Source organism: Oryctolagus cuniculus, chromosome 6 (assembly GCF_051225735.1).
Source record: "Oryctolagus cuniculus isolate XC-2025 breed Fujian yellow rabbit chromosome 6, ASM5122573v1, whole genome shotgun sequence".
Taxonomy (NCBI): Eukaryota; Metazoa; Chordata; class Mammalia; order Lagomorpha; family Leporidae; genus Oryctolagus; species Oryctolagus cuniculus.
In genome coordinates this window covers 109485093-109512566 of record NC_142872.1, presented here as the reverse complement: position 1 = coordinate 109512566, position 27474 = coordinate 109485093, and positions in this window count along the sequence as shown.

Here is a 27474-nt window from a genome sequence, read left to right as displayed (position 1 = left end):
AGGCAGAGACAGAGAGACAGAGGTCTTCTATTCGCTGGTTCACTACAGTAGCTGGAGCTGCGTAGATCTGAAGCTAGGAGCCAGGAGCTTCTTCTGGGACTCCTACAAAGGATCAGGGGCCCAAGGTCTTGGGCCATTTTCCACTTCTGTCTCAAGAGCTTTGTTGTAACGGAGCAAATGGGACTCAAACCGGTGCCCATATGGGATGCCAGCACCGAAGGCAGCAGCTTTATCCACTAAGCCACAGCACCAGTCCCTGGCTCTGGTTCTTGATTCCAGCTTCCTACACATGCAGATTTTGTGAGATGGCAGATGATGGCTGAAGGAACTGGGCCAGTGCCTCACATATGGGAGAACTGGGTTAAGTTCTGGGCTTCTAGCTTAAGCCTAGCACATCCCAGTCTTTGATGGATTTCGAGGAGGGAAGCCATGGATAAGTGTTTTCTGTATCTCTACCCCTCCTTTCCTTCTCTCTTACTTTCCCTTTCAAAAAAAAAAAAGAAAGAAAGAAAGAAAGCATTGTAAAAGATATCAAAATATTTGATGAGATAACTATAACTGATTAAGGAAAGAGGTAAATTGGTGAGTCATTTAATACACACACCAAAATGTTTTCAAAATTTTCAAATTGATTATTTTAGCCATCCTAAAATAGTACTTTTAATTGCTGCTGAAAATACTAAAGCTATAAAGGAAAATATGAAGAGATATACCCAGTCTATTGCAGAACAGCATATACTATTAAATGAAATGGCTGGCCACACATACCTGGAAGAACTGGAACAGTAAAACAGGATTTAAGTGAAGGCGTTTACCTTCTTAAAACTAAGCTAAATGTGAAGGGTAACCCAAAAGACTGCTCCCTGTATAAGAGAAAATAATGTAAGCCATTTTCAAAAGACAGAAAAAAAAATCCTTTCTTTATCATGAGAGTTCGTTCAAATTGGAAGATGAAAATAAATCTGTAAAAAACTAGAGTCCATAGATGCTAACTTTTGTACTGAAGGTACAATTGCAAGATGAGATATTTTATTGTGTTGCTGTATTTGACACTTTATAGGAGAAAATGTGTGGTTTATTCATTTTTTTCCTATCCCCCAAATGAGCCAAAGAAATTAAGACCTCACAGAAGACATACAGCTCTATAATTTTTTACTTGCAAACTTACATTAAACTGGTAATACTTCCCTCTGGACTATGTTTTATAATCCTGATAAAATGATTCCAATAGCCCCACAGTGATGATGTGAGTTTCACTATAAAACAGGTTAATATGCCTATAACAGTATACTCCTACACTCTCTAATAGCATGCATATGACCAATCTATTTTTATTGAAATTATTTAATTTTGGAGGCCTGAGTTAATACCTTCTGCCTCAGGAGGTTAATATGATGTTGATGTTTAGGAACCAGAAATGATAAATTTAGCCATTAGATTCAGCAGTACATGACCATTACCTTGTAGTCGCTGTGCTGCTTTTCAGAGCTTAAGAAATTTGTCTACAAAACATTTACAAATTATTATGTTCAAGTTATTGTCTATATTTTAGTACTTTAACTCATAATACATAGCAAAGAAAGTAATTTATTCACAATATACACAGATGAACACATGCTTATTTGACTCAAGAATTAAGTCTTAGTTCTGTGTTGTCCTTGATCAAGGATGCTGGGGTGGGTGTCATGACATAGTAGGAAAAGGCACATCTTGGGATGCCTGAATCTCTTATTGGAATGCCAGTTTGGGTCCTGGATACTCTGATTCTGATACAGCTTCCTGCTAATATGCTTGAGAAGCAGTGGATCCCACTGCCTACATGAGGCACCTAGATTGAGTTCTAGGTTCCTGGCTTTTGTCTGGGTCAGTCCAAGCTGTCACATTTGGGAAATGAACCCACAGATGGAAAGTCACTCTCTCTACTTGATCACTCTACCATTCAAATGTATAAATAAATCAGTAAATCTTCTTTGGAAAAGATACTTAGATTTTATTGCAGTAATGCAATACTTGCTTCTCACAATTTTTATTAAATTCATATAGAAAATTTATATTTAAATACAATAGTAGCTGAGATACTTGAATTATATTTTGATATTCATTTAGATCCTTTAATGACTTCTGTTTCTTTTTTTTAAAGTTATGCAAGTTTCATGTATTTCGTATATACAATTTTAGGAACATAGTGATTCTTCCCACCTTACCCTCCCTCCCTCCCATACTCCAATGCTTCTTACTCCTCCCTCTCCCATTTCCACTCTTAATTTTTACCAAGATCTATTTCTAATTTACCTAATGATCATATAGTTAACCCTACACTAAGTAAATGAGTTGAACAGATAGTATGAAAGAAAAAAAAAACACTGTTCCTCAATAGAAGAGACAAGAGCAATAAAAATTCATCGAATGACAAAATGTCCATTTCACTCCAATACATTACATTTTAGATACTCTATTAGTTACCTCAGATCAGGGAAAACATATGATATCTGTCTTTTTGGGACTGGATTATTTCACTAAGTATAATGGTTTCCAGTGCTGTCCATCTTGTGGCAAAAGAAAGGATTTTATTTATTTTTTTTTTTTTTACTGCTAAGTAATACTCTATAGTGTATATATACCATAATTTCTTTATCCAGTTATCAGGGGATGGACATCTTAGCTGGTTCCATATCTTAGCTGTTGTGCATTGAGCTGCAGTGAACATGGGGATACAGATAACTCTTTCATATGCTGATTTCTTTTGGTTTGTGTAGATTCCCAGGAGTGTGATGGTTGGATCATATGGTAGGTCAATATTCAGATTTCCGAGGTATATCCATATTGTCTTCCACAGTGGCTGTACCAGTTTACATTTCCACAAACAGTGGATTGGGGTAACTTTTTCCCTATGTCCTTGCTAGTACTTGTTGTTTGTTGATTTCTGTAGGAGAGCCATTCTAACTGGAGTGAGGTAAAACCTCATTGTGGCTTTAATTTGCATTGCCCTGATGGCTAGTGATCCTGAACAGTTTTTAAAGTGTTTGTTAGTCATTTGGGTTTCCTCTTTTGAAAAATACTTGATTAAGTCCTTTGCCCATTTCTTAACTGGATTGTTTGTTTTGTTGTTGTTGAATTTCTTGAACTATTTATAGATTCTGGATATTAACCCTTTATCAGTTTTGTAGTTTGCAAATAATTTCTCCCATTCTGTCGGTTGCCTCCTCACCTTGCTGAGTGTTTTTTTTGCAGCACAGAATTACATCTCAGTTTGATATAATCCCATTTGCCAATTTTGGCTTTGATTGTTTGTTTCTCTGGGGTCTTTTCCAAGAAGTCTTTGCTTATGCCAATATCTTCCAGAATTTCCCAAGTTTTCTCTAGTAATTTGATGGTATCAGGTCATAGTTTAGGTCTTTGATTCATTTTGTTTGAATTTTTGTGAAAATTGTAAGGTAGGGGCTTAGTTTCATATTCCTGCATATGGAGATTCAGTTTTCCCCAGCACCATTTGTAGAAGAGATTGTCCTTGCTCCAGGGATTGAAAGATAAGTTGGTTGTAGATTGTGGGTTGATTTCTGGAGTTTGTTCCATTGGTCTATTCATCTGTTTCTGTGCTAGGAACAGACTGTTGTGATTATAACTGCCCTATAGTGTGTCTTGAAATCAGGTATTGTGATGCCTCCAGCTTTGTTTTTGTTATATAAGATTGCTTTAGCTACTGGGTCTCTTGTGTTTCCAGTTTGAATTTTAGCATCATGAATTCTGCCTTCACAGTCTGTATGTCTGGGTGTAGCAGAACAAGAGGTTGGTTATCTCAGCATAGTCTGATAAGTTAAATGTTCTAATAGAAATTACCATATCAAAGACTTGGTAAGGTGAGCAGCAGCTCTCATTTTTGGGATATCAGAATTACTTCAACAAAATAGATTTTTTATGAAACTACCAGCAGGGATTTCAACAGAGGACTCCATCTGGCTGCCTCTGTTTCTCCAAAAGAAGACATACAACCTAACAAAGATTTTGGGATGTATCTGGAGACATTTTATACTATCATGACTCAGGAATTACCACTGACTTCTAGAGGAAATTACCAGAGAAGCTGCTAAATATCCTGCAGTGCACCAGAAATCCCTCATTTCCCAATGAAGGACTATTTGTCTTAAAATGTCAGTAGTGGCTAAACTGCGAAAACCTGCAGTAAACTGTGAGAACACGTATATTTCTATGTCATCATTAAAATGTGCAACAGTAAACCCTATAGAGGGAGACAGCTAGCTTTAATAGGTACCTTTCAACCACAATGTTTTGATCATTGCAATGGAACTAAATGCGTAAGTAGCATTTTGTTTATTTTTCCCTATTCTTACACACTCTGGATTGTTGTTCTAAAACAAATTTAGGGTAGTCATTAAGCTGTACTTTGGAAATTAATATTCATTAAATAAAAGTTAAAAAAAAGGAAAAAAAGTTTCCTGACAAACGGCTTTTTATTTTATCCGTTATATTTAAAAAAGAAAGAATAGAAGGCTATTGGCAGCTTTTTTCTGTTTCTGTGAACTACCTAGGGTAATCTTAGTTATTTCCTTGCATTTTGATGGTTTTACTGAAACGTTCGTTCATTGAACTAATGTCCTTCAGTGAGTCTAGTGTTTTCACTATTTAGTATTTTGTTCTCTGAATTGGCATATGAAAAGATGTTCTGTTTTCCCCAATGAAATCCATAAGAATCTCTTTTTCTCCTATTTATCTTTCTGTGGCTTACTTGGTATTGTTAGATATTTCTTTCAGCCCGGTTGCAGTCCTGTAAAGTACTTTGAGAGATGTGTTTGAGTGATAAAGTACTGTACAAGCAATAGCAAGTGTTGATTTTGTTGCTTGCTTCCTGCCAGGACTCTGACATGATGGAATGTCTCTCTTGAAGTTGCCATTTATTCCTGCCAATCATCAGATATACTATATCTCTGTCGCCTTCTAATGCCATCAAATTATGGCAGTTTCAATAGGTATTTTGTGTAAAATCCCTTTGAGGCCTGATTGTAATTGTCATTCATATTTATTTCAGTTACAAAAAATGTAGCTCTGTAGAACCATTAATAACATGTGCAATATTTAAAAAATAGAGCTACATCTCTGACCTTGAGCTTCTGTGAACAAATACCTGTTTTAGAAAAACAGAAAATATTTTAAATTCTGTATCAATTTTTAAATACTATATGTAAAACATTGGATAGTGAGAAACATTTAAAAATAAACAAACTATCTTTTGCCATATTGCATTGGTTGTGATCTAGACCATAGGTAGCCACTTACTTTAATGGTTTTTTGACAACTATGAAGGTTGAATATAGAACAATGATACAGAAACCCGTACATCTCATTGCATGCCAGCCAATAATTGGTAACAACCATAGGATTAATGTAAAGATTAGCAGAAGCAATTAGAAGCTTACAAAATTAGGTAGCAAGTTTTTTCAACTAGTATTACACAGAACATTGAAACCCATCTTACAGAGACCAAACTTTTCCTTGAATGCTTAATAGTGCAATTTAAAATCTGAAAATTGGAGCAGAATAATAACTGTCTAAATAGATCTGTGCCCGTTTTTCTTCAAGATCTTGACAACTGTTACATAACTTTTCCCTATCTAGAAATTGCATAGAACAACCACAGTTAAAACTACCTAATAAGGGCCTGGTGTTGTGCCATAGCAGGTAAAGCTGACATCTGTGATGCTGGCATCCCGTATGGGCACTGGTTCAAGTCCTAGCTTCTCTACTTCTGATCAAGCTCCCTGCTAATGTGCTTGGGAAAGCATCTGGCAATGACTCAAGTGTTTGGGCCACTGCATCCACGTGAGAGACTTGGAAGTAGTTCCTGGCTCCTGGCTTCATTCTGACCCATTCCTAGCCATTTCAGTCATCCAGGGGGTGAACCAGAAGATCTCTCTCTATGTCTCTTTCTCTATTCATAATTCTGCTTTTCAAATAAATGATAAATAGCAAATAAATATTTTTGAAAAAACTTCTTTTTTAACTTTTATTTAGTAAATATAAATTTCTTAAAAAAGTATTTGAATTGACTACAGAAATGTAGTATGCCTGGGAAGAGAATTCATGAGTTCAGTGTGTATCACTTCTAGGTATCAAAATTTTTGGAACTTTGGAACATCTACGTATCTATCTATGTAAGCATTTGTTGTATATTTATAGAGACAGTTTGTTAAAGTAGAGTTTGAATTTGAAGTAGTGATAGGACATAAAGAAATTAAGTCAGAAAAATTTATTCCAGAATCAGGCAAAAAGAGATCATGATTAATCAAAGCATATACAAACAGATTTGTAAGACAGAAATTATTATCATTTATAGGAAAAGTAGCTACAGTAGTAGCAACAATATTCCATACAGTGTTTAAATAATTATACTAATGCAAGTGCAAAATTCAATTTAATGAAATAGGTACAAATACATATATTTGGAAAATCATTCAGTCTACAAATCTCTGCTGAACACTGCCATTGTTTTAGGTGTTTAGGTTAATGCAGAAAACAAAGCAACAAGAATAACAAAATACTATCTTTATTGAGCTTACATTCTGGTGTGTGAGATGGACAACCAACAAGTACAATAAACATAATATACATATTTTTATATTTAATAATTTTTAGCATGGGGGCCAGTGCCGTGGCTCACTTGGTTAATCCTCTGCCTGTGGCGCCTGCATCCCATATGGGCGCCAGTATCCCAATGGGCACTGGTTCTAGTCCCTGGTTGCTCCTCTTCCACTCCAGCTTTCTGCTGTGGCCAAGGAGGGCAGTGGAGGATGGCCCAAGTGCTTTCACCCCTGCACCCACATGGGAGACCAGGAGGAAGCACTTGGCTCCTGGCTTTGGATCAGCGCAGTGTCACCGGCCATAGCGGCCACTTGGGGGGTGGGCCGTCAGAAGGAAGACCTGTCTCTGTTTCTCTCTCTCTCTCACTGTCCATAACTCTACCTGTAAAATAAAAAACAAAAATAATTTTTAGCATGATAAAGGGGGAAGAATACACAGGCACACATATAGGGAGAGTGGGCCAGCAAAGGTTAAAAAGGGAATTTCATACCCTGCTCTGCTCATCCTGGGTCCAGGAGGTGAAGTGAGAGCAGGAGATGCCCCTCCCCTTCAACAGGCTTCTTAATAGCTTTGAAAAGGAGAGTGATTACAGTCCCAGGTAAGGAGAGGTGCATCTTGGGGAGAGGTTATCTGATTGATGATAGGCTTATGTGGGGGTGGGATAGGTTGGCCTCCAACTCATGAATTTAATCTTTCTCCCTGACTTTTCCTACATCATTCCCCTGTCAGGTCTGGAAATCTCTTCCTATCTCATCCAATGAGTCCATTTCTTGAGCTAGAGAATTTTCAGTCACTGTGGCTGTGTTTCCCACATGGTCATCATTACTTGCAGAAGTTGTTGAATTCTGAAACACACAAGTTTATTAATCAGTATGAGCAAAACTAGAAGATAACAGATGGCAAGTGGAGTGCCCTTCAGGATGGGAGGAATATATTCTATAAATGATATTGAATGCTTAGAGGATAACTAAAGGCAGGATGAAAGCTAGATCCTGTACTGGTGGGGATTTCAAGTTCAGATAATATGTCCAGAGAAAGACACAATGAAAAGTTAGCAGTTGATTGAGACTTGAAGGTAGAAACAGAGCAAATAGCATCTGTAGGAATAATGTTCAAGGCAGAGCAAAAGAAGTGTAAATGTACTAAGCAAATTAATGCTAAAACTAGTATTCAAACAATACTTTGTACTTTGTATGTCTGTGTTGGTGCAAACTGTTTTGCACCAGTCTAAATCTTTACTTAGTATATACTAAGTTGATCTTCTGTATATAAAGATAATTAAAAATAAATCTTAATGAAGAATTGGATGGGAGAAGGAGTAGGAGATGGGATGGTTTGCGGGTGGTAGGGTGGTTATGGGGGAAAAAAACCTGCTATAATCCAAAAGTTGTACTTTCAAAGTTTATATTTATTAAATAGAAGTTTTCTAAAAAAATTAAAAAAATAAAAATAGAAGTGTAAATGTACTTATGTGGGGATGTTTCTTTCAGTAAGAAAGAGGAAGAATGCCTCCTTGGCTAGAGGTGACCAGCAAAGGAGATAGACTGAAAGAGTGAGATCGAAAAAAGGATAAGTGGGTATGGTTTATGCACATGAATCAAATTGCTATTGATTAACATGGAGAAGAATTTGTCAGGAAATTGTGAGTGGAAGAATAGAGGTTTAGTGTAGTATATATTAACATGTGACCTCTCTTAAACATTATAATCATTTTGTGAACATTAATAGTTATCAATATCAAGTAATCACATGTAAGTATAAGTCTGAAATTTAGAGATATGGAATATCAATAGAGAAATAATATTTCAACAAATATTAAGAAGAAAAAGCCACTGTTCCTCAATAGTAGAGATAAGGGCTATAAACAATCATCAAATCTCAAAATGTCAATTTTACTCATATACATTACATTTTTGGTACTCTATTAGTTACCATATATAAGGGAAAACCATATGGTATTTGTCTTTTTAGGACTGGTTTGTTTCCCCAAGCATAATGGTTTCCAGTTGGATCCATTTTGTTGCAGAAGACATGATTTCCTTCTTTTTTATGGTTCAGTATTATTCCATATACTTTACTTAGTGTAGTATAAATCGTAAGAGTATAAAATGAATTGAAAGTAGATCGTTGTAAAAATTGAGAGAAATAATAAGAATGGAAGAAGGGTGGGAGTGTGAGCAGGAGAGGGGTAGGGTGGAAACTATCACTATGCTCCTAAATCTGTTCACATGAAATAGATAAAATTTGTTGATCTCAGAAATTAAAAAAAAAAGGAAGAAAAATAAATATTTCCAAACATGACAAAAAGGTTATTAAAAGAGATGAATGTGAGTAAAAAAGAATAGAAATGAAATAAACAAATTCTAGGGTACTCTGCCAAAGTTGAAAGTCAGGAAGAAATTGCTATAGTACAAAGAAAATAGTCTAAAGAGGAGACAAATTAGAACAATAAACCACTCAGAATGCGCTTGACGTAAGTGAATTCTGAGTAAGGAACTTGCCAAAGACAGTAATAATGCTACCTGTGATTTAAAAACAGCAGAATATTTGGCTTCTCTTACCATTTGGCTTACCATTTGGCTTCTCTTACCAAAACTATCTTGTTTTGACCTCTGGGGGAACCAACTTAGTCATGGTATTCTGTACTGGTTATGATCTTCTCTCCATTCACATTTCTGTGATCAAAAGCAAGTCCATTGTCATCATGGATCATTCATTCACAGCCTGCTCTTTACTCCTTGACCCCATTGATGCCAGCAGCTTCCATCATCATTGCATTACACCCACCCATTGCTAGGTCACATTTCGGATCTTGCCATAACCAGGAGCTTCTCCACTTCAGAAATTCCAGACTCAAGTATTCCATTCTGCTCCAATGGGTCATTTAATAAAAATTCATAATGAGGAAAGCCCAAACTGATACTGTAAGAATAAAACTAACACAAAGTTGGATTTTTTAATGAATAACTGTTTCCATATTGTTAAAACATTTGTTTTTATTATGTCATGATGACATAATTTTAAATTATTATTATTATTTATTATTATTGCTATGTAGCTAGGGTTTTATTTATTTATTTTTTTTTTTTTTGGCTAACTCTGTAAGTAAGTGTTTATCTCCAACTTTCTGACTATCCCTATTTTTGCTCCTTCTGCTCAGCTCTTAGGGCTTTCAGTGTAGAATGAGAAACACATTTTCAAAGGCAGTTTGGGTCTTGGGACAATGGTGACAGTGTGACAATGCAACATGACCAGCAGTTAACCAAGCTCAAGTGTTTATGATATAGCTGTGTTTGTGCCATGGTGATTTTGCATATATGTGTCCAAAGCAGTGATTTCCTAGTAGTTCTTCAAATAGTAACCCTAATCATGTCTGATGTCATTACACGAAGACTCACTGTCTAATCCTGGGGTAGAAGGCTAGGGGTCACCACTACTAACTCAATGCTTCTACTTTTCTCTTTAGTGTATTGACTCTCTTGTATTCTAACTGAATATTTTTTATTAATTTATTAATTTATTAATTAATTTATTAATTTATTAATTTATTAATATGAACACATATAATATTTATATATGTATATAATAAGCAAATATATATATACATGTAGTATACATATATAACATACATGCTGTATATTACAAGTAGCACTATATATCTCTTTCTAATATATTGTATAACATATATAACTATATATATAACATATATATAGTTATTCTTTAGAATAGTGACTGCTGTCGAATCTTTTTTTTTTAAGATTTTATTTATTTGAGAAGCAGAGTTACAGACAGAGAGACGGAGAAACAGAGCAAAAGGTTTTCCATTTGTTGGAACTTTTGGACTCCCCAAAAGTCCATAATGGCGAGAGCTGGACCAACGTTGGACCAGATAAGGATCCAGGAGCTTCTTCTGGGTCTTCCATGCAGGGACAGGAGTCTATGCATTTGGGCCATCTTCTACTGCTTCCTCAGGTCATAGCAGCCAGCTGGTTCAGAAAAGGAGCAGCCAGGGCATGAACCGGCTCCCATATGGGATGCTTGTATCTCAGGTGAAGGCTTAACCTATTAAGCCACAGTTCCAGCCCTGCCCTGCTATGGAGTCTTAAAGAAATTATTCACATGCATCCTTATGAAAGAACACAATGTAGCATAATGAAAAACACTTATAAAAATACAAACATATAAAATGCGGCACAGATTGTCAGAGGAATTTTTGTAACATTGATTATTATCACTGACTGTCATCGCATTTAACTGCAATATAGAGAAATGAACAATTGTACAAGAGGCATCTATAACACCATCCTGGTCTTCATTATTTAGAACACTTACATGATTCTCAGAAAGATACTGGAATAAACTACCCAAAAATTAATAACAGAAAATTTGAACTATTTATTCTAAAGAAATGCAAACTGGTTTTAAAACTATCTGTTTTTTAAAGATAAAACATTTTCCTCATATTTAACAAAATTATATTAATTCAGTACTTATGTAACAATGTTTTGTTCCTATTGAGTACCTTCCAAGTCACTTAATTGATGCAAATTTCAGTTAATTACACCCTGATTAATTTACCCTTTCTTATTTTGAATAAGTCATATTCCTTTAGAATTCACTTTCAGCTCTCATCTCACAATAGAGAAACAAAATTTCATTTGGACATTATTAATTTTTATTCATTCTAATATGTTGCTGATAACTAGTTTGTTTTAGTAATAAAATAGCATTTTCTGAAGTACTGGAGTGAGTTTCACATTAGTACCTTTTGGCTTTTTCATGCAGAGGAAAACTGAAGACTTAAAAAAAATAAGCACCAGAGAAAATGGAGTATTTGAAATGGGAAGAAAATTGCTATGAATCTCAAATATTTTAAGATATATTGCTGTCATACAAGATCACCTCTATAAACAACCTTCTTCTTGTTTTCTCCAGAAGTATTTTCTATATAAATTACATATTGTCAACTTACATCGTATTTCATGTCCTAAAAGCCTCTGACAGATCTTGCAGCCATAATAAATAACAATCAGAAGAAAGTGCTGAAAATATCCAACTACAAATTTAACTGTTTAACTAATAGACTTGCACTTAAAGACTAATGCTCTATATTTTCCTGGGTTTGAAATTTAAGGAAATTTAAAGATTATTCTATGGTTCTCATTGTTATTTTTGGCAGAAGTAGTGTTTTTTGTGAACTAAGATTAATCTAAGTTTCATTCATACTTAGTTTCTTTTTTTTTTTTTTTTTTTTTTTTGACAGGCAGAGTGGACAGTGAGAGAGAGAGACAGAGAGAAAGGTCTTCCTTTGCCGTTGGTTCACCCTCCAATGGCCGCCGCGGCCGGCGCGCTGCGGCCGGCGCACCGCGCTGATCCGATGGCAGGAGCCAGGAGCCAGGTGCTTTTCCTGGTCTCCCATGGGGTGCAGGGCCCAAGCACCTGGGCCATCCTCCACTGCACTCCCTGGCCACAGCAGAGGGCTGGACTTAGTTTCTTTGATTCTTATTCCTCTCAGCATAACTGAAAATTCTTTAGTAGTTAGAATTAATATTACATAATAAATGCCCTCCGGATTTTAAAAATACTCAATTATACTTTTCGACATTTAACAATTTTGAAAAATTTACATTTATCATATAGCATTCTTGGATATCCTATTACTAGTTTATTGCATATTGCTACTTAATTTTCCTATAATTTAAGCCAAATGACTAACATCAAGGTTAACTAAAGGGAGTACCCAAAAAACATGAGCATAGAGAGTAAGGAAAAAATAGCACTTTTCTTTTTATTTTATCTTCTTTTAATCACTAAATATTTTATGCAATTGCTCAGTGTGGGAGGAGCATGGCTTATGCCTTTTTTGATCTCTCCTCCTATGTAGAAGAGTCCATCCAAATAAGGAAAAACAAATGAAAGAAAACAAAATTCAGAAGGGGTAACTTAGAATTAATGACTAATACAGTATTTTGTATTAGTTGATAGTGAAGGTGATTGAATTAACCCTCACTTACCTCTGCTTCTGTATAGCTGGACTTTGTGGGCCATAAAATACTCTATCTGATCTAACTGTGATCCTTTCTTAAACGTCATTGCTAATAAACAAACCAATTTATTTTCAATTCTGTGAAGCTACAAATAAAGACAACCTAAACAGTTTAGAGATGCTAAGTATGTACTCAAAGAAATTAGCAATTAGGCTAATTCAATTACACCATTCCAACTTCATTCACATGTACTAAACACTACTCCAAATATTTTAATATGAAAGCTATCAGTCAACTACTTTAAAATCATTTGAGATATTTACTTAAGATACTGATTATTGGGTAACTTTCAGACTTAACTGAAATTGAATTCGTAATTTTTTTTAAATTGTAGGTTCCTCTTTTTTTTAGATTTACTTATTTATTTGAAAGTCAGAGTTACACAGAGAGAAAGAGAGGCAGAGAGTGAAAGAGAGAGAGAAAGAGAGAGAGAGGGAGGGAGAGAAGGAGAGGTCTTCCATACACTGGTTCACTCCCCAACTGGCGTCGGCAGCAGGATTAGTGCTGATCCAAAGCTAGGAGCCAGGAGCCAGGAGCCAAGAACTTCTTCCAGGTCTCCCATGTGGGTGCAGGGGTCCAAGGACCTGGGCCATCTTCTACTGCTTTCCTAGTCCATAGCAGAGAGCTGGATCGGAAGTGGAGCAGCCGGGACTCGAACTGGCACCCATATGGGATGCCAGCACTGTAGGTGTTGGCTTTACCCAATATGTCAGAGAGCAGGCCTCAAATTTGTAGCTTTTCTATCTGTTGTTTTGTTTTGATGCTGAAGGGCTTAGGAACTTATAGGAAGTAAACCTAGTCGGGTTCCATGTGAGACTGTCATTATTTTCTTTTCTGCTGTGATGGTTCCTTAGCAACATACTTCTGTTCTAGAAAGGCATTTTTCATGCTCAGAACTAGAATGTGTATTACCCACAGATGCAAACTCCACATTCACTAACCTCTAAAACATGCACTAATTATTTTTATGCAGAAAAGAATAAAAGAAAGTAGGTAAACCTTTGGTTTTTGGGTATTGGAGTCTTATCTATTTTCCCTTTTCTTTAACATAATTGAATAATGACAAAAATGTCTCTCTACTGCTGCTAGCAGATTCTTCCATGAAGTTCTTATTCCCATAAATATACTGTTATGCACTGATATAATGATACAAGATTTAATATATACTTAAAATATTCTTGAGATTTTGAGATGCCTAAATCTTGTCTCCGGACAAGATGTGCATTAGACAGTAGTGCATCTGGGCCATTGGAAGATTCTTGTAAAGAACCCTGCGTTAGAAAGATATTCAGTGCTCTCTGAACTACTTGTATGAATGATGGAGGTGGATGGAGGCTGCTTATTATCTAATATATGCTTCCACTCCTTCATTCATCAAGTGGTAAACAAGTGCCTCTACTGTGCCTTGGAATATATCAAAGACTAGCGATTAAAGGAAAAAAATAAAACATTGCAGATGTCCTCAAAGATCAAGTTTTATTGGGGAGACAACAAGAGAAAAATAAAAAGAAACTGTAGAAATATGGAGGGATAGACAGTGTTATGGGAACAAAAGAAAAAGAGAAAACTCAGCCTCTGGAGTTGGCCCATGGTTGGGATGCAATTTTGGGAATAATAACTATGGATGCAAGTAGTGCAGTCTGGACAAATAAAAATAATTTAAATACTTTACTGAACATTTTTAATTTATCTTGGGTTTAATAGGAGGAATTTTGAGGAACAAGAATGTGCTCCTATTTGAATGTTTGTTGAGCAGTGGAGTCAGAACTTAATCCTTCCAGTTAGGAGGAAGCTACAGCGAAGATAAAGGAAGTAAGTAGTTTCAAGAAATATTCAAGTATGATAAAATGGTCTTTATGATTAATAAGAGTTGGTATGTAAGAGCAGTAAGAGTTAAGATTCCCTGAGTTTGTTCTTGGGTATTTTAGTGAATGCTTTGTGTCTCCCTGAGACAGATAATTGTGGATGAAATATCAGATTGGAAGAAGAGCAATCCCTAAGCTGACTTTGTCCCAAAGAGTTCTTGTATAAAGCTGATGATCCATAACAGTGGCACAAAACCATTGGTAATCCCATAACCTACCATGACATGGAAGGAAGTTCATGCCAAGTGCTCTAGGGCAAGTAATTGAAAAGAATGAAAATTTTAATATGTGTTATAAATATAGAAGTGAATTTAGAGGCTGGCACCATGGCTCATAATCCTCCTGCGGCACCGGCAACCCATATGGGCGCCAGGTTCTAGTCCAGGTTGCTCCTCTTCCAGTCCAGCTCTCTGCTGTGGCCCGGGAAGGCAGTGGAGGATGGCTCAAGTGCTTGGGCCCCTGCACCTGCATGGGAGACCAGGAAGAAGAACCCGGATCCTGGCTTCAGATAGGCACAGCCCCGGCCCAAGTGGCCATTTGGGGAGTGAACCAACGGAAGGAAGACTTTTCTCTCTGTCTCTCTCTCTCCCTCACTGTCTGTAACTCTACCTGTCAAATAAATAAATAAAAAAAAAAAGAAGTGAATTTAAAGGTATTAGACATAGTAAAATAAAGTAATCCAGAGGAGAAAGGATTCTAAGAATTTGTGGTATTGAAGTCTCAGAAAATTTGTGTTTTAAATAAAAGGAGAAGAAAACAAGTTTGAGAAAACAACAAAGGTCTATTAAAACCTGGACTTTTAAGTCTTTCATCTCAAAGTAGATAGGCTATCGATAGCAGACATTAATCAAGAGCAATAAATACTGGGAAATTATGCAAGGAAATGGTGCAGATTTAAGAAACATGGCCCTTGAAATAGTGGCATATGGTTATGGGCACAAAGAACTGACTGAGGAAAAGTAGATTACAAACCGCATTATGTTCTGAGGGGATTTATATAGCTGAAGTACCCATGAATCTAGCTTCAAAAACACTTGTGTTAAAAAGATCTACATCATGCAACACATTTCAGATGTGGTCAAAGAAGTCTCACTCACCTCCTTAAAGGACAAGACCAGGTTTGAGAAAAAATGAAAAGAGAGCTATTCTCAAAGAACATAAATAACTTACTGTCATAGTACCCCCACTACCAAGGTGGGGACCTCATGTTTGCACCACAAGAGTCCAACGATTACTTGCGATTGCTAAAAAATCTTCACATCTCTTTTCAGCTTAAAAGATTTCATGACGTTCATCATTTCCTTATACACAATGGCATGTTGGTAAGACTAAGCTTGAAGGCTCATTAGATCATAGATTGATCAGGCCAAGGTGAACTGTATTCCAACTATGTGGCAGAGATTATTTCACATTCTCCTGGAGTTCCTGGGCCATGGTTGACTTCACTACTAAATGTTTTAGGTTTTCTCCCTGGTGAAGGGGTGAATTTTCAATATTCATGGAACTGAAGAATGAAGCAGGTAGATGGTGTTCATGGAGTAAATTGTGACAGAGGTTGCTGGTTCTGGAGCTTGATCAATCCTGTTTCCTTATTTATGGATAAATTCGACCTGCTTTTGCATGCTGTTTCTCTTCTCCTTCATGGTTAATCCTGGAGTTCATCTGAGGGCTAGAGATGCCACAAATGAGAAACATCTTGTGCTGGTTGGTAAGAAGCTGGTAAAATGAGTAAAGCCACTTTGAAATTAGAATTGTATATTACAGATATTAATTGATTCTTCAACAGCTTCCATATCCAAAGAAGTATATATCAATAACTTGTGGTTTAACTATAAGCACTGATGCAAATGTCAGTTATTGCATGTTTATTTTCTATTATATATTGCATTGCTATGTTTGGTTAATCAGTATTCAGGGATTTTTCTAAAAGAACAGACATTGAAAAATGAAGTTGATAATTTTCACATAATTATGCATTAAGTATCCAATTTTCCATTGATTTCAAGAATAAGAATTGGCCAAATTAATATATGCCTTTAATTACATTATGTAATTAAATTCCATACAGTAAAATGATAATTAGTACATTATTCATGTAGTAGCTTTTTAAAAATTTATACTTTTTTAGATTAGAGGAAGCAATACAGTATAGTTAAAAGGAAGAATTCAATGTGACCTTTATCCTTGTCTTTGTACTTGTTAATTTTTCAACTTTTGAAAACCAGTGCCTCTTTTGGACCCTGGTTTTCACAAATAAAATAACATTGAAATTTGGAGCAGGCATATAACCTACCGATTCAGACACCCATGTTCCATATTTGAATACGAGAGTTTGATTCCCAGCTCTGGCTTCTAATTACAGCTTCCAGTCAGTGCAGCCAGAAAGAATGTGGTGAGATTATTCAAGTATTTTGGTTCCTGACACCCATACAGGAGACCTAGTTTGAGTTATCAGCTTCTGGCTCTGGATTCAGCTTAGCCCAGCCATTGTGGACATTTGGGAAATCATTGTATGATTGCTCTGTCTGTGTCTGTCTGTGTGTCTGTGTGTGTGTCTGTGTATGTGTCTCTCTCTCCGTCTCTCCCTCTGTGTGTCTGTCAGTATTTCCATTGCACACACGCACACACATACTCTTTGTCTTTTTTCCCTCTAAAATAAATAAATGATTAAAAAAAACCTTTAAATTAGAAATAGCTTCCAGTGTTTCAACCAGGTTTTGATAATTTAATTAATGAAAACCTCCAATAGCCATGAAACTAAAGGAACTGTGTCTTTTGTGTTACCAACTCTCTCAGTACCAGTTAAAATTATGAGTCAAAGTGCTTTTCACAAAAGTTGGCCCAAAAAATCAAATGAAGCAATGTTGACAATTATGAAGTTACAAAAAATAAGATTATATATAATCTATGTATAGAATATGTGGACTTCTGGAGTTGGAAGAAAATAATTATTCTTAATTAATTTTACCTTTGGCATTACATTTTATGTAGTAATTCAGTTCTTCTTTTTTTTTTTAAATTTATTTATTTTATTTTTGACAGGCAGAATGGACAGTGAGAGAGAGAGACAGAGAGAAAGGTCTTCCTTTACCGTTGGTTACCCTCCAATGGCCGCCATGGCCGGCACACAGTGCCAATCCAAAGCCGGGAGCCAAGTGCTTTTCCTGGTCTCCCATACGGGTGCAGGGCCCAAGCACCTGGGCCATCCTCCACTGCACTCCCTGGCTATAGCAGAGAGCTGGCCTGGAAGAGGGGCAACCGGGACAGAATCCGGTGCCCCTACCGGGACTAGAACCTGGTGTGCTGGCACCACAAGGCAGAGGATTAGCCTATTGAGCCACGGCGCCAGCCCATAATTCAGTTCTAACATCTATAGTTCTTACCAATTTATATTCAGTTTATCCTTTTTCTATGATGTTATCAAACACTTCTATGTATAGAGATTTAATTGGGCATTAAATATACTTTCAGTAGTCAACTGCCTGGAAGTTATGATGACCCAAAAGGAGAAAGGATGAACTCACTGAAGCAAGAAATGTACACAGAAGTAAAACAAAATACAAACAGTGTCTTAGCGTCTAATACTGAAAGCAGGATGGATAAAAGATGCCAAGAAAGGTGGAGCGATTAAAGATTCTCGTAACATGAAACCAAGAGATCAGCTTTTTTTTTAAACTTTTATTTAATGAATATAAATTTCCAAAGTACAGAATATGGATTACAATGGCTTCCCCCCCATAACGTCTCTCCCACCCGCAACCCTCCCCTTTCCCACTCCCTCTCCCCTTCCATTCAAATCAAGATTCATTTTCAATTCTCTTTATATACAGAAGATCAGTTTAGCATAAATTAAGTAAAGATTTCAAAAGTTTGCTCCCACACAGAAACATAAAGTGAAAAATACTGTTTGAGTACTAGTTATAGCATTAAATCTCAATGTACAGCACACTAAGGACAAGTGTGCTGTACACTGAGATCAGCTTTAAGTAATGAGAATAGGGGCTGGTGTTGCCCCTCTGGTTAAGCTGCTGCTTGCAATACCCGCCCATATCTGAGCACTGGTTTAAGTCTGATCTGCTCTGCTTCTGAATCAGCTCCCCGCTAATGCCACTGGAAAAGCAGCAGGTGATGACTCAAGTACTTGGGGCCTCTAACCCCTATTTGGGAGACCCAGACCAAGTTTCTGGATCTTGCATTCAGCCTGGCCCAGCTCCAGCCATTGTGGTCATTTGGGGAGTGAACCAGCAGAAGAAGATTCTCTTTCTCTCTTCTTTCTCCCTCTCTCCCTCTCTCCTTCCTTCCCTCTCACTCTAATAAAAATAAGATAGATTTTTAAAAATGAGACTACACTATTCTATCAAATATGACAGAAAATTTATGAAGCATGGGAACTAACAACAGCAGCAGAATGCTGGTTGTGTGAAGGTTTTACAAGTAAAATAATAATAAATGTAATCCTTTAAAGTGATACAATTTATCCTTTGCTAGTCAAAAAACCAAACCATTCAAAAGCAGTATTCCCCATCCCATATTCTTTCTTCTTCAAATTCCTAGCTCCAAAAGGCAACCACTTTCAGTACTGCTTTTTCAGTTGCTTTTTACTACCTCCTACTTCTAAGTAATGCACTATGTTGCTCTTTATGGTTTTCTTTTTTTTTGTTTTAATTATTGTTTTAAAACTTGATATTAGATAAGATGAAAATTTAGCTGTCTCATAACATCACTGTTAGACTGTGGGAAGTGAGGTCCCTGACTTGACCTCGGGGTATGGTGTTTCGGAGCAGTTGCCTCAAAGTTGTCTAAGTGCCTGTTCTCTGAGACTGCATGAGCTGGCAGAGCCTCCCAGGTGGATACCTCAAGCCAGGCACAGGTCACAGCTTCCCTTTCTCATGTTCTACTTATGTGTCTTGGGTTAATCATATTATCCAAATTTTCCAGACTTACGGCTATGAGGTTGTTACAGGGTCCTGGAACTGCAACCGATGACACAGGGTTGTCTTGAAGAATAATGACTTCTGCCAAGAGATGCATCGCTTTCTGGGATCCTGGGAGTTTGGGCTGCTAAACTAGTCTAACACTTTGATCTCAGATAATTCTCACCAAGTTAGCACAGGATTACGTTGAAGGCCTGTACTTCTGCTGCTCCAGAATCTTGGACCATAGGACAGAATGCAACTTTGGCTTAAATAGTACGTCTCTTTATCTGTTCTTGTTTATCCATATTTACACTCCATTACCATCTCTGGTTTATAGATACTGATATTGGTGGGAGGGGCTACATATATTCTTCAACCTTGGTCTAAGCAATGATAGAGTGATTGCCCCACAATCTTGTCATGCTCTGTACTAGGTGTTAGTTCTTTAGGGAGACTATTTCATATTTTGAAACACATAAAATGGCCAATTCCATTACTACTTCAATGCTGTGGCTCTATGGATTGTTCATACTGAAATACTGTTCGATTTTTGAATCTGCATATCCCTAATTTTAAGTATTTAATTCTGCTTAAATTTTTACTCATAGCATGGTGTCATCCATAGTGCTGCCAGTAAATACTGACTTTTAAGGTCTGTCTCAGAGATTGTTACATAGTTTGACAAAATATATGATGAGCGAATATACAATTTTCATCCAGAAAAGAAAAGCTATTAATTATTCCCCAGTTATATCAAACTTATTGGGGACATCTTCTACTGTTTTTCCCAAGTCATTAACAGGGAGCTGGATTGGAAGTGGGACAGCTCGAACTCGAATTTGTACCCATATAGGATGCCAGTCTCACAGGTTGGCAGCTTTACCCACTAAGTCACAATGCCAGCCCTAATCACATCTATTTAAAAAAATATTTAGAGGCTATTCTTTTTATTCATCTTTATACAAACACATTGGGTATAAAAGATTTGAAAGCAAAGAAGATAACATAATATTACAAAGATGAAATAAAATATGTCGATTGAACCATGGAAAGGGAGAAAGGACTTGGTGGAAGATGATGTTATACAAAATACCAAAAATGAACGGTGACTAGAATTTCTTCAGCAACAGTAATGAGAATAGCATATGCTAAGAACAATAAAGACAGGAAAACAAATGTATGAGAGTTGGTGAGAAAATTAAGGACTATGAAAATCAGTGGAGATCTTAAGGGAAATGATGTAGTCTGGTGAGATTTCCACAGGGAGTTACAGGATGAATGTCTTGGAAACGAACTTTAAATGCTGTGCAGATTTGCAGGTTGGTGGTATGTGTCTGTAAACCATAAAGGAGTTTACTGCCGGCGCCGCAGCTCACTAGGCTAATCCTCCGCCTTGCAGCACTGGCACACCGGGTTCTAGTTCCGGTCGGGGTGCCAGATTCTGTCCCAGTCACTCCTCTTCCTGTCCAGCTCTCTGCTATGGCCCGGGAATGCAGTGGAGGATGACCCAAGTGCTTGGGCCCTGCACCCACATGGGAGTGCAGTGGAGGATGGCCCAAGTACTTGGGCCCTGCACCCCACGGGAGACCAGGATAAGCACCTGGTTCCTGCCTTCAGATCAGCGCGGTGCGCCGGCCACAGCGTGCCAGCCATGGCGGCCATTGGAGGGTGAACCAACGGCAAAAGGAAGACCTTTCTCTCTGTCTCTCTCTCTCACTGTCCACTCTGCCTGTCAATAAATAAATAAATAAATAAATAAAGTAGTTTACTAAAAGGAAAAAGCTGCAATGGTTATCTCATACTGCATGGAGGTTGTTATAAAATATTTTATAAAATCAATTAAAATTTGAATTTTATAAAATTATGTTTTTAAAGGGAAAATGGTTTCTAAATGAGACTAATATCCTACTCTACAAATTCCTTTATCCATATAACATTACTAGGCTTTGCAGTGTGTGTGTATGTTGGATATCCTATTCATGTCAATGACTTATTTTCTTTTATGCTACAAACACTCCATCCCAGGTATGATGTTAAGTATCATTTATGTAGCATTGGATTCTATCCAATTCTTTTTCTATAAGCTAGCTTAAGGATGAGAATCTTCTTTCAGCTGTGTCCATGTTTTATCCTGGTTCCCATTATCTATCAATACTCTAGATAATAGGTTCTCAGAATTTGAAGGGCATGGTGATATTAAAGGATGCAGTTAAATTCGAAGTGTTTACATTTTAAACTTCTTCCAGACTTCAGTATTATATTCTCATATAAATGAAGGTTTTAAAGAGTATTCAGAGGCCATAGATAAAACAGATGTATAGCTATAGTAATAAAATGTTGATCCTTAAATGCACGAACTATGAGCAAATCAACATTTTGTTTTTGGTATACATGTGTTGCACTATTTTTAACTCATTTTACAAAAGGGACTTTGTTTTATATATTGGCAAATATATGTCTCTGGCAGTGTTCTATAATGATCCCAGGAGCTACTCAAAATCACAGATAAAACTTGTTCTGGTTTCTTAGAAAATCTATATTAAAAAACTCATTTTAAAAACAGAAATTAAGTACCTTAAAACACACATCTTAGGATAATACAATAAATTTACATAATTTTTTAGATTCGATGTCAATAAAATTTTGAACACAAGGGAAGCTGTTTTTGCTATTTTATCATTTTCTATCACTGACATCTTCCATTATAAGAAACATGAAACTGAATCAATAGATAAATTGGAATTACTTCCTCAGCTTAAGGATAATTTCAGGAAGAATACAAGAGTAAAAGACTTATGAAATAATTAAGCAAAACCAATAGAAAAAGATGTATTAAAAATAAAGTTCAAAAATGATGAAACTTTCTAAAGTTTTCACAATTATTAGCAATCCCTAAATTAAAACAAAGTGAGTGGGAGAAATTTCTACCTTTCCATAAGGATTCTTTCTTTCCCTGTAGTATTTGCATGACACTTAAAAGAAGTGAAGCTAGGGCTGGGGCCATGGCTCAATAGGCTAATCCTCCGCCTGTGGCACTGGCACACCAGGTTCTAGTCCCGGTTGGGGTGCCGGATTCTGTCCTGGTCGCTCCTATTCCTGTCCAGCTCTCTGCTGTGGCCTGGGAGTGCAGTGGAGGATGACCCAAGTGCTTGGGCCCTGCACCCGCATTGGAGACCAGTAGAGGCACCTGGCTTCTGGCTTCTGGCTTCGGATCAGCACGATGCACTGGCCGCAGCGCACCGGCCACAGAGGCCATTGGAGGGTGAACCAACGGAAAAAAGGAATACCTTTCTCTCTCTCTCTCTCTCACTGTGCACTCTGCCTGTCAAAAAAAAAAAAAAAAAAAAAAAAGAAGTGAAGCTCATAAATCTCATGAATCCATATTGAGTTAGCTTGAGAACAAAACTATATTAAATTTCATGTTAAAATCATGCCAAATATTTAACTTGTTTTATAAATATATTTAAAATTGTATAGTGACAGGAAAAGAGCAATGCTTGAAATATTTTTTCATTTTTTCTAAATCTAACACTCTCAAGATTATGAACCCTAATTTCCCCCACAAATATATTTGAGCTTTTCTGTAAGATGGTTAATAATTAATAATGAGAAGCCCTTGCTTTATCTACCACCCAAGAAATGGTCCATATTCTTGATGCCCAGCATAAATTAAAGGGAGTTGTTACAATGTTCAGAGCCTTTGATGCCCTGTAAATGAAGGAACTGGATGTCCTCAAATTTCCTGTAGCAGGAACCCACCTAGCTGGTACCAACCTCTACTTCCAAAGCCAAAAGAACAACTACAAAAGAAAAAGTGATACCTGATGTCAGAGGAGGACTTGGAAGAAGCCTCTCTGCTGGCAATTCCTGTCCTCGTTACCACTGGAAACTGCATTGATAGCAGTGTCATATCCTCCAGAGACAAGGAACGAGTGCTATATTAAAGTCTGCTGCTGCCATTGGAGTCAGTCCTATTGCTGACCACGTCACCCCTGGAACCTTCTGGAAAATAAGGATAAAAGAATTCTTTGTTAGTATGTGAAAGATAAGATCCGTATTGCTTCATCCCTGGATTTGAATTTCAGGATAAGATGAACAACATAATATATGTATAAGGGTTTCCTAAGGGAGATCATTTGTAGCAGTTGCTCTAGTTTTTAATATTGTGATATATTGGAGGGTTAGTTGACTTAACCATCATGTAACAATACAAGCTTTATTTATAAAGTTGATCATTGATGAAAAACTTTAGTGATAAAAAATTTCAATATAATAAAGTTTAATAATAAAAATACAGATGTGACAAAATCCAAATCTAAAGCAAAACCTCTATCTTAGTTTTGATATAACATGTCAAATGAAGTTGGTTCAAAATATAAAATTGAACCAAAAATACTAGAAATTTATGTTATGTTGACATTTATTACCTTATTTTAAATCTCATTAGGCAGTGATGTAATCATTGGGTATTTATTATAGTAATAGTAATATTATAGTTCAAAATAATAATACTATGATTCAAAAATCTATTTCATTCATAAATTTAGTAGTGGGATATTAAACAAGTTTATATATAATACGGGGTTCAAAACAACATGGTTGCCTTTTATTTCTAGTACAGACGTGGGTTTGAGATTTTTTTCCCCACTTCAGGATCATATTCTGTTACCCTTTATCAATTTATCCATCTTCAACTCCAGAACTGATCAAGAATCAAAATTGTGTGCTAATAGTGCATCTATTTTTAGAGGCTATGTGAAAAATTCTATTGTAGATAGATTGATTAATTCTCTATGGCATTAGCAATAGCTTCTGAGGTTTAACACTAAATCTATGACATAATTTAGCAATTTACTTATTAACATAGGTGAATAAATGAGTTAGATTGTGATCCATCCTTGTTACAACTCCCATCTAATCTTACAAATATGCATATATACATATATCACTCAGAATAATCTTAGAATGTATATATATTTCATTCAGTTAAAACTACTAATCGAAGTTTTGAAGTCTCAGTCATAAAGATAAACATGCTTATTTTTGCTAATTGAACATCTTGACAAAGTATTGTTTGCTGTTTACTTCCAGGTAGGTATTTATTCTAATACCACAAACTAGCGTTAAAATTTTTAAATTTACTTGTGATGTTTACAAATAAATTAAGCATATAATTGCCAGTTTATTTTCATGGAATATTTTGACTCATTATTTTATTTTATGTACTTACATCTTTATGTAGAAATTCTTTATGTAGAAATATAAGTTCCTTGAAATTGAAAATCTGGAGCAAAGCAAGTATCATTTACTGGCAGTAAACAGATGGGATACAAATGTAAAATTTAGAAAACATATTTCTATTTCTGATCTATTACACAATAAACACCAACAATTCACTCTGTGTAAAAAGGCTGTCCTTTGATTCACAGCTTAGTTTTTCATGTATCAGGGCACTTAAAAATTCATGGAAATGAAATTAAAAATAAGTTTATTTAAGGGCCACAGATTTTGGAAATCCTTGTGTGATCTTTTCATACTATGCATTTCCAAGAAATTTGATGGGCCCTTGAATGTAATATCAATTTAATAAAATGTTGAATTTGTAAACATATCTTATCCTAATCCTTGACTATAGGTACAATAAGCAACTTTGAGTCAAGAGTCTCTGGAAGTGCACTGGAGTTCCAGTTAGGATTATGACATAGTTGAAGTTCACCTTCTAGGTTTTGAGATAGCTTTGAGGACTTTTCATTTGCTAAGTGGTCTGCATCGTGGGGGGCCTCCTGTGGCCTCAGAAATCCACTTAACACATTGAAATGGTGCAGTAAAGTCTAAGGTCAGGGTTCTTAATAAGGTCACTGGATTCTCAGTTACCCTACAGTTGTGTGGAAAATAATCTTTCACAGCACAGTTAAATTATTTCTGATGGTATAATAAACCAAATGAGACAAACAAATTAGAATTCTTTCATTAGAGGGACATTTATAGGGCACATGATAAGTTTTTAACAATTGAATCTGTGAGTTAGGTTGAATATTCATGCTTACAAATCCAAAATTAGAGAATTTTACAATAGTTCTACATAGAAAACAAGAAACTTGGCAAACATAGTAAACATATGAAGTGACTAAAACATATATTAACCCATATCCATGTGATAAAATAATTTCCTAAAAGATGAATTGACAGAAAGTAAGAGCGAAAAAGGGAGGGGATATTATTATGTTCTTAGAATTGTGTCTGCAAACCATACTGAATCTGTTATAAAGTAATTGAAAATTAAAATAAAAAAATTAAAATTAAAAAATAAAACTGCACAACCACTTTGGAAAAAAGAGATGAATTGGCTTAAATGTAGACTCTAAAATATAAGATTTCATTTACAAAAATATATTAATAAATGATTACTGAGGTGATTTGCAGTTGTTTGGCATCTATGTTTGGAAGCCACATATGTGTGTATATCTGTATGTGTGTGTTTAGGTGTATATATATGATATGTGTGGATACATACACAGACTGAGAATCAGAAACAATGATTATGAACCTGGTGAATTTAGGTTTCAATCTCATACCTCATTTTATTTGTGATCATGGGCAAGATATTTATTTTTAGCCAGTTGTAGAGTAATCTAATTGGGTGGTTGTGAATTCAGTGAGACATGCCTTGACCATCAGTAGTATAAGTGCTGACCTTTGTTACATATCAAGTACTAAAGAAGTCTCCTTTAATCCATTAACTTGTCTTCCATCTTGATTTTGCTATCTTGAGGACCAACTGTCCTTTAGAAACATACCCTAGGTGACTGATAAAAGTACTACACTCTACAGGATGAACCAATTATTTGGTAAAAATGACATATCATATTTTAATGGGCAAAAAAAGTATACAGAAGTTAACCAAAAATTTGTTGGTAGGGAACATGAATTATTTATAACACAGTCAACTCTATTTTAAACACAAAATATGTTTTGCCCTTACTGATTGGAATCATAAGGGAAAAAGACTTACAGATTCCTTTCTATCTGAAAGAAAGAAGTGGGAGAAAATAAATTATAAAATAGGTTTACAATTATTTCACTGCTACTTTTTGGTTGTATTATTTTGTCCATCATTATTAATTTGCAAAGATAATATACTTATATGATAAACTTGGAGGATATTAAATAAACATTCATGTAAGTATGTAAGTCAATCAAAATTGTATCAGGATTTTGACATAGTTCAATTAGTAGAAATAATGCGCTGAAATAAATTGTAAAGAATGTATGTCTAAGAAGAAAAGTAATAGGTATATATATGTATATATATATGTGTGTGTCTATATATATGTACATACTGCATACAAACATCATACACCATAACATCTAGTCAAAATGCTGTTAATTAGTAGGATAATGCTCAAAGAAACAAATATTATGGCAATACATGAAAATCCTTGCTAATGAACATTGAAGTCAATTTGTGCTTTGAGTTTTCAAGAAATATAAAAATTTATAAGAAATTTTGGATCAAATGATTGTATTTTCTTGAATTATGTACGCTTTATTATTACCTCTGTGACAGTTCCATAAAGTTTTTACTTTAAAGGAAAATTACATTATTATTTGTATTAATTCAAGAAATTTCAATCAAGAGGTAAATATTGAGATGTTTTCACATAAATTGTAACTAATACCAGTGTTTGTTTGGGAGAACTTAAAATGTCAGATTCTGCTTGTTTCTGGCACAAAGGTTTCCTATCTCATCACTAAATAAGCAAATATAGTTACCTCCCTAAAGCCTGTTACTAGTGTTATAGATACTACTGTAAAAAATAGAATTATGGACCAGATGTTTGGCACAAATATGGAATGCATGTCTGAGTGCCTGAGTCCAAATTCCATCCTCACTCCCAATTTCGGCTCCCTGATAATGTGAAATCTTGGAGGCAGCAGTTGATGGCCCAAGAGCTCGGGACTCTGCCACCCTCCTTGGAGCCTTGGATTCCCTGCTCCTGGCTTGTGCCTGACCAGGCATTTGGGTAGTTAATAAAGGGATGAAATCAATCT